Here is a 9,096-nt window from a genome sequence, read left to right as displayed (position 1 = left end):
TTTCTTGGAGTCCTGCATCTTATATCGAATCAACATTTTGTCGATGTACGATGCCTGAGACAATGCTAGTGTTTTGTTCTTGCGATTCCGAACAATTTGGATTCCAAGAACAAACTGAGCCTCTCCCAAATCTTTCATTTGGAATTGTGTCGCTAGCCAATGCTTAATGTCAGTCAGAAATTCCACATCATTTCCAATGAGTAGGATATCGTCAACGTACAACACCAGGAAAGCTACTGTAGAGTTGACTATCCTTTTATAAACACAAGGTCCGTCAACATTCTGTTTAAAGCCATAAGATTTGATCGTAGTATCAAACTTTATATTCCAGGATCGAGATGCTTGCTTCAACCCATAAATGGATCTTTTAAGCTTGCAAACCCTTTGTTCGTGATCCTGTTCAATGAACCCCTCTAGTTGAGTCATATAGATACTCTCTTCAAGATTTCCGTTTAGAAAGGCTGTCTTAACATCCATTTGCCAAATTTCATAATCATAAAATGTGGCAATAGACAAGAGTATTCTAATCGATTTAAGCATAGCAACAGGATAGAAGGTTTCTTCATAGTCCACCCCCTCTCTTTGGGTATAACCCTTTGCTACTAGTCGAGCTTTAAAGGTCTATACCTTAAAGGTTTGGTCTCGTTTCCTCTTATAGATACATTTGCAACCAATAGGTTTTACCCCATCTGGTTGATCTACAAGTTCCCAGACTAAATTGAAGTACATTGACTCCATTTCAAGATTCATGGCTTTAATCCACTGATCTCTATATTCATCATTCATTGCTTGTTTATAGGTCAATGGATCCTCAACGTCATCATCAGGTATGATGACTTGAGTTTCTGCCAAACCCAAGTAACGATCGGGTTGAGTTATAACCCTCCCACTACGTCGAGGCATTCTCAATTCTTGAGAAGGATGTGATTGACCAGAAGTGTCAGCTCCATCAACAACTCTGGTTGAAGAACCAGCTTGATCAACAACTCTTGTTCTTTTATTAGTAGCTTCTTTAGAAATCTCACTTAATACTAGTTTGCTACGAGGTTGATGATTTCTTACGTGGTCTTCCTCTAAGAATGTAGCGTTTGTTGATACAAACACTCTATTTTCTTGAGGGTCATAAAACAAACCACCTTTCGTCTCTTTGGGGTATCCTACGAATAGACATAATTTTGAACGACGTTCTAATTTCTTGGGATTTTGCAACAACACATGTGCTGGACATCCCCAAATTCTGAAGTGACGTAAACTACCTTTACGCCCTTTCCATAACTCATAAGGTGTTTCTGAAACACTCTTAGTAGGAACCATGTTCAAAATGTATGTAGCAGTCTCCACTCCATATCCCTAAAACGGATCGGGTAATTGAGCAAAACTCATCATAGACCGAACCATGTCCAATAGAGTTCTATTTCTCCTTTCTGATACACCATTTTGTTGAGGCATACCAGAGGCTGAGAGTTGAGACCTTATTCCATGTTCTATCATATAGTCCTGAAATCTTAAGTCCATGTACTCTCCTCCTCGATCTGATCGAAGTGTTTTAATAGTTTTACCTAATAGATTCTCAACTTCAGTCTTATACTCTCTGAACTTTTCAAGAGCTTCGAACTTGTGATGCATTAGGTAAAGATAGCCATACCTTGAATAATCATCAATAAAATTGATGAAATATTCATACCCACCTCGTGCTTTGACATTCATTGGACCACAGAGATCTGTATGCACGAGTTCTAAGGTTTCTTTGGCTCTATAACCTTTTTCGGAAAATGATCGTTTAGTCATTTTACCCTCAAGACAAGACTCACATGGAGGTAAAGAGTTGTCTTCTAACTCGTTTAGAAGTCCTCTTTTAACCAATCTCTCAATCCTATTGAGATTAATGTGGCTTAGTCTTAAGTGCCAAAGATAGGTATTAGGAGAAATCTTTTGTCGTTTATTTTGAGTTTCAGCTGTTTTAAACATCTTGGTATTTAAAATAGCTTTTGTTTCGCTCGGTTTTAACATATATAAGTTATTTTCTAGTTTTGCAGAACAAATATGAATACCTCTTTTGCAAATGAACACTTCATTGATTTCAAAAGATACTTTATACAATTGTTCTAATAAACAAGAGATTGATATTAGATTCCTTTTCATTTCACGAACAAAAGGTACATTATCTAATATAATGAATCTATCTCCAAAAAACAACTTTAAATTTCCTACTGATCTTGCTGAGACAACCTCTCCTGTTCCAACCCTGAGTGTTAGTTCGCCGTCCGCAAGCATTCTCCATGAGCTAGTTTCCTGGTAAAAAGAACAAATATGATTAGTCGCCCCTGAATCTAGTATCCAAGTTGAGTTGTCATACTCTACTAAACATATTTCTACAACGAGTAAATCATATTTACCTTGTTGTGTCTTTTCGACTTTCTTCTCTGCAAGGTATTTTGGGCAGTTTCTTTTCGAGTGCCCGTTTTCGTTGCAATGAAAACATTTTCCTTTATCTGCTTTTTGAACCTTGTGTTTGCGGTCAGTAGGAATCTTATTTTTCCCTTTACCCTTCTTCTTCATCAAAACACTTTTAGAAGTTGAAGGTCCAGACTTATTTTTGGAGGACGATCCTCGTATTAATTTCTTGGAGATAGCAACATTTGCTTCTTCTGTTTGTCCCTTGTTCGTTAAGAGGGACTGATAAGTCTGTAGCTCATTGGAAATCAAACCTCAATGGACCATCATGTCCAGGATATGTTCTCTAACTGAGGTCCCTTCTTTCATACAGCAGTTGTAAATGTATTTTATGGCTTCATGTCTAAGGGAGAAGGACGGTTGTCCAAACATCCCTTTTAGAGATTCCATAATCTCTTTAGCAGTACCCATAACATCGTGTTTCTTAGCCAAAACATCAGATATGCTGGCTAGAATGTACACTCGGGCTTTGTCATTTGCCTTTATCCATCTGTCATATGCATCCCGAATTGTTCGGTTTGCATTTGAGCTGGTATTTGAAGGGCACCTAGTGAATCTAGGACTACGAGTTATGTAATCTAGGACAAGTGGGAGAAAAGGCATGAGTATGTGATGCCCTAGTTCATTGTATTTCTCTCTACTCAACGTTATAAAACCCTACTAGAGTTTTAGTCCAAGTGGGAGTTTGTGGGTTTTATGTCCTAAAACTCATAGTTTGTAAACAAAAACATATTCTATTTTCAATAAAGTTATTATTGTTATTTATTCAGTAAAGATTGTTATTGAATAAAGTGAACTTTATGATCATTAATCTAAATCCAATAAATTAAGAACACTCTGGCTATGGTATGATTACTTGAACTATATGTAGAGACATAAGAGTGGATCAAGTTCAAGTATATAGTCAAAATGATCTATAGTATAAGGATAAGGCTGAGTACCTTATTTTGGGGACACTATGGATGCGACCCACTTTTGTATATGATATAAATAATGTGATCACTAAATTGTACATGTGGAGACATGTGAGTGGGGGCGTCTTATGCAATCAGTATTGCATAAGATCGGACCATGAAGAAAACCACTCTCACTTTATAATATTGTTTACTATTGAGACTAATTTTCTTTATATCACAGCATGACAAACTCAATAGTACAATTACTCGCTTCTGAGAAATTAACGGCGACAATTACACAACTTGGAAATCAAACCTAAACACAATACTGGTCATTGATGATTTAAAGGTTGTTTTAACTGAGGAGTGTCCTCCAAACCCCAGCTCAAATGCAAACCGAACAATTCGGGATGCATATGACAGATGGATAAAGGCAAATGACAAAGCCCGAGTGTACATTCTAGCCAGCATATCTGATGTTTTGGCTAAGAAACACGATGTTATGGGTACTGCTAAAGAGATTATGGAATCTCTAAAAGGGATGTTTGGACAACCGTCCTTCTCCCTTAGACATGAAGCCATAAAATACATTTACAACTGCCGTATGAAAGAAGGGACCTCAGTTAGAGAACATGTCCTGGACATGATGGTCCATTTCAATGTGGCAGAAGAAAATGAAGCTGTCATTGATGAGAAGAGTCAAGTCAGTTTTATCATGATGTCTCTTCCGAAGAGCTTCTTCCAGTTCCGCACCAATGTGGTAATGAACAAAATAGAATATAACTTGACTGCTCTTCTCAATGAGCTACAGACTTATCAGTCCCTCTTAACGAACAAGGGACAAACAGGAGAAGCAAATGTTGCTATCTCCAAGAAATTAATACGAGGATCGTCCTCCAAAAATAAGTCTGGACCTTCCATTTCTAAAAGTGTTTTGATGAAGAAGAAGGGTAAAGAGAAAAATAAGATTCCTACTGACCGCAAACACAAGGTTCAAAAAGCAGATGAAGGAAAATGTTTCCAAACATCCCTTTTAGATATTCCATAATCTCTTTAGCAGTACCCATAACATCGTGTTTCTTAGCCAAAACATCAGATATGCTGGCTAGAATGTACACTCGAGCTTTCTCATTTGCCTTTATCCATCTGTCATACGCATCCCGAACTGTTCGGTTTGCATTTGAGCTGGGGTTTGGAGGACACTCCTCAGTTAAAACAAACTTTAAATCATCAATGATCAGTATTGTGTTTAGGTTTGATTTCCAAGTTGTGTAGTTGTCGCCGTTTAATTTCTCAGAAGCGAGTAATCGTACTATTGAGTTTGTCATGCTGTGATATAAAGAAAATTCTATTAGTGATTTGACTTAATCCTGTTTAATCCAATCAGTTTTAGCAAATGTAATAATGTACCCAAATCATTATTAATTTGCAACGATACTTTAGTGAGTTAGAGCAACTGCTACCGAGGGGTAGTCAATTACTCATTCACTAAACCAAAACATTCTTGACTTAAACACTATTCCCAGAATAACTCTTGTTCCTATAGTGTTCTTAGTTATCGCTGTTTTGGTAAAGAATATACCAACTCTTAGTATTTCTTCGTAAGTGTGACCCACCATTTTCAGACCTCATAGATCGGTCCCAACAATGCTATCGAATTAAAAAGCCAAAGTTGGGAACGGACCTAAGAAATCCTATCCCATTTCTGGAGTTTGCGTTGTTTCGACTCCCATGTTACGACCCTCCGAATAGTTAGTTGCTCTAGGGCAACATGCAGGTGGAACATGGGAATCTCACGATGCAACCTAGTGGTGGAGACCATAAGACGTATTTGACATACTTTCTTCTCCCACTTACTATAAATACTTTCTCTATTCACCTTGTTATTGACTCATGCAAATACCTTCCGAATGGAGGACGCTCCCAGGGCAACACGAGGCCGAACATGAATCTCACTGTGTGAATTTTACAGAGAGCGTAAAAAGAAAACGATGTATCTTATACACCTTTTTCCTTCCACTAAGTATTTTAGATGGTTGGGTATACTCATTACTTAAATATATTCCGGCTAATTAAATATAACTTAAGTCTAGGTGATTTTTCTAAATTTTACATCACTTAAACATGCTCATAAAACTGGGCTAATTAAGCTCAAGTACTGGTCCGATCTCCAGGTAGTAGGTGTTCCGTAAACCGTCAACTTAAGTACCTCCAGCCTTAGACAAGATCGTGCCAGGTGAGCTTTCTCGTAACCGCAATTTTGTAAGACATCGACCTATTTTAACTATTAAAATTGATCATGCTCGGTTCTTAACCCTAAGTGAGCATGCACTTATCTTTATTATAGATTTTAACGTCTATCTCGTTTTATGACGTTGAAAATAACCTATAACATGCATCTAACATGCTTTATATAACAATTATATAATCATCCATTCCATGCAATAATATAACAATTTATATCTATCACTCATGGAACCCGAAACATGCATACTATACATTATAACACTTATAACATACCTGGAATGCATGAAACATGCTTAGCCTATGGTGAGATTTTAAATCTATATGACATACCGTATGCATATAAATTTTCTATTTAATTAAAACATACATTCATAATGCATAATTAATTAAACACACTAAAGTGGGTTGGTTTTGGCATTTTAAAGCAAGGAATTAACTAAATTATTACATTAATAATTAAAAATAACTTGAGCCGCTCCCGAGGATTACGAACTGGGCGAACCAACCCTTAAAAACGTTGAATCGGACCCCAACGACAGAAAAAACACCCGAACCGCCTCTTCCATCTTCTTCGGTTCAGCTTGCGATCTCTTCCATTTTCGATCAATTACAACCTAAAATGGATTCTAACGACTCCATAAAAATTACGGACCTTTCTTCATTCATTAAAGCCCATACACATGAGGCTTATTACAATAATTGTATCAAATGGAAGCATAAAAAAATGCCAAAACCAAAACCATCCACTTTAGCAACCACAAATTTCATTCGTGAAATGGTACCCACCATGATCAAATTAATGTAAATAAAGTGCCTAAAACCTGGCTCTAATACCAATTGATGGTGTTAATATAACACATGCGGAAGCAATTTGGATCTTAGGTACTTTTAGAACATCAATTATAGTAAATAACTAGCATGTTCATAAATATTAAAACTTAATGAGTTTAGATACTAACCTTTTGTAGTTCAAACTCCTTTTTCCTCACGAACCGGTTTCGAACCACCACTAGTGTCTTCTCTACTATCCTCCGGCCTTAGAATGGGATTGTGGAATCCGGTGAGTGACTAAACTTGGGAGAGATTTTGTATATTTGAAGAGAGTGTTTGTGAGAGGTTTTTTTCTCAAGGTTTTTCACCAAGAAGAAGAAGACCTTCCATGTACCATGATCACTCTATTTAAAGAGTCATGTTTGCATGTTCATGCAAATTTGAGATCACCAAATTTTGACACTTAAAATTCCACTCAAATGTTTGGGATTATGTGGCAAGCATGCATGTTTGAGTTAACCAAATTTTGACACTCAAAATTCCACTCAAACTTGTGGGGTTTATTTGGCAAACATGCAAGTTTGGTTAAACCAAATTTTGACACCTCAAAATTCCACTAACATGGATTTTTCGATTAAATGAAGTCAACATTTTGACTTTTTTTATTTCAATTCAACAATTAATTTGGCATCCCAATCAATTCCGACACATAATTCATTAAGATATTTAAATCTTATTTAAATATCTCCGATTCTCTCCTTTTGTTTAATTCGTAAATAAAACAAAAATGCGGTTAAATATATCGTATATATGTAGCGCATATTCTCTAATTTGAATTCGAACACTTCGAACTCACTTGTAGATCATGGGCTCCAACGATCCAAGATTAACCGGCTAAACTCATTAACCTTGTTAACCAACATTCGTTAACTACTAGGACACTCCACTATAGCCTAGTAGTTGCACTCCCCTCACTATAGATATATTTCTGTCCATTTGGTATAACCATGATTAGTAAGTCGATCCTTCACAAGTTGTTCGTAACTAGAGCTGTGCACCCCACATCTCGAGCCATTCACCCAGTCTTACCCCTGAAATGGGAGGCCTATTGAGTCGGCGAACTAGAGCCAATATAGCCATTCACCCAGTCTTACCCCTGAAATGGGAGGCCTATTGAGTCGGCGAACTAGAGCCAATATAGCTATAGCCATTCACCCAGTCTTACCCCTGAAATGGGAGGCCTATTGAGTCGGCGAACTAGAGCCAATATGGTCCGAGCACCCCACATCTCGAGCCATTCACCCAGTCTTACCCCTGAAATGGGAGGCCTATTGAGTCGGCGAACTAGAGCCAATATAGCTATAGCCATTCACCCAGTCTTACCCCTGAAATGGGAGGCCTATTGAGTCGGCGAACTAGAGCCAATATGGTCCGATCTCTTATGCAATACTCATAAAACCTATATACTTAGATTTAGATAGAACACTCTGTTTACAAACTATGAGTTTTAGGACATAAAACCCAACAATAATGTTGAGAGTGGGATTTGAACCCACACCTTTTCAGACCAGAACCTTAATCTCGCACCTTAGACCAACTTGAACATCTCAACTTCGACAAAGTAGTTCCCTCTCTAGGACATCTACCTAAAGCTTTCTAAGGCCAATATGGTACCTCCAAGATATCAAATATATCATCTCATGCAATACCTTATCGGTTTAGAAAGTCAAAAGAAAACAATAATGTTGAGAGTGGGATTTGAACCCACGCCCTTTAGGACCAGAACCTTAATCTGGCGCCTTAGACCAACTCGGTCATCTCAACTTCGGCAAGGTAGCTCCCTCTCTAGAGCATCTACGTAAAGCTTTCTAAGGCCAATATGGTACCTCCAAGATATCAACTATATCATCTCATGCAATACCTTATCGGTTTCGAAAGTTAAAAGAAAACAATAATGTTGAGAGTGGGATTTTCGGACCAGAACCTTAATCTGGCCGTAGACCAACTCGGCCATCTCAACTTCGGCAAGGCAGCTCCCTCTCTAGGGCATCTAGATAAAGCTTTCCAAGGCCAATATGGTACCTCCAAGATATCAACTATATCATCTCATGCAATACCTAAGGCCAATATGGTACCTCCAAGATATCAACTATATCATCTCATGCAATACCTTATCGGTTTCGAAAGTTAAAAGAAAACAATAATGTTGAGAGTGGGATTTTCGGACCAGAACCTTAATCTGGCCGTAGACCAACTCGGCCATCTCAACTTCGGCAAGGCAGCTCCCTCTCTAGGGCATCTAGATAAAGCTTTCCAAGGCCAATATGGTACCTCCAAGATATCAACTATATCATCTCATGCAATACCTTATCGGTTTAGAAAGTTAGAAGAAAACAATAATGTTGAGAGTGGGATTTGAACCCACGCCCTTTCGGACCAGAACCTTAATCTGGCGCCTTAGACCAACTCGGCCATCTCAACTTTGGCAAGGCAACTCCCTCTCTAGGGCATGTACGTAAAGCTTTCTAAGGCCAATATTCAAGATATCAAATATATCATCATCTCATGCAATACCTTATCTTCTGAATTACGCCTATTAAAAAGTTTTTAAGTGGATTAATTAAATTTATGATTTTTAGAAAATTAGAAGATAACAATAATGTTGAGAGTGGGATTTGAATTCACGCCCTTTCGGACCAAAACCTTAATCTGGTGCCTTAGACCAAGT

At 37.7% G+C, this 9,096-nt stretch overlaps 2 non-coding genes across 2 annotated transcripts; both read right to left on the bottom strand.

The window, feature by feature from the left end:
- Positions 1-8,111: 8,111 nt before the first annotated feature.
- Positions 8,112-8,192, bottom strand: TRNAL-AAG (transfer RNA leucine (anticodon AAG)). Its single transcript has one exon. It is a non-coding gene; the product is annotated as a tRNA-Leu (tRNA).
- Positions 8,193-8,768: 576 nt separating this feature from the next.
- Positions 8,769-8,849, bottom strand: TRNAL-AAG (transfer RNA leucine (anticodon AAG)). The gene has a single exon. It is a non-coding gene; the product is annotated as a tRNA-Leu (tRNA).
- Positions 8,850-9,096: the final 247 nt, after the last annotated feature.

The sequence above is a fragment of the Cucurbita pepo genome, chromosome 2 (assembly GCF_057944985.1).
Source record: "Cucurbita pepo subsp. pepo isolate OVF chromosome 2, ASM5794498v1, whole genome shotgun sequence".
Taxonomy (NCBI): Eukaryota; Viridiplantae; Streptophyta; class Magnoliopsida; order Cucurbitales; family Cucurbitaceae; genus Cucurbita; species Cucurbita pepo.
This window is presented reverse-complemented; position numbering and strand designations above follow the sequence as displayed.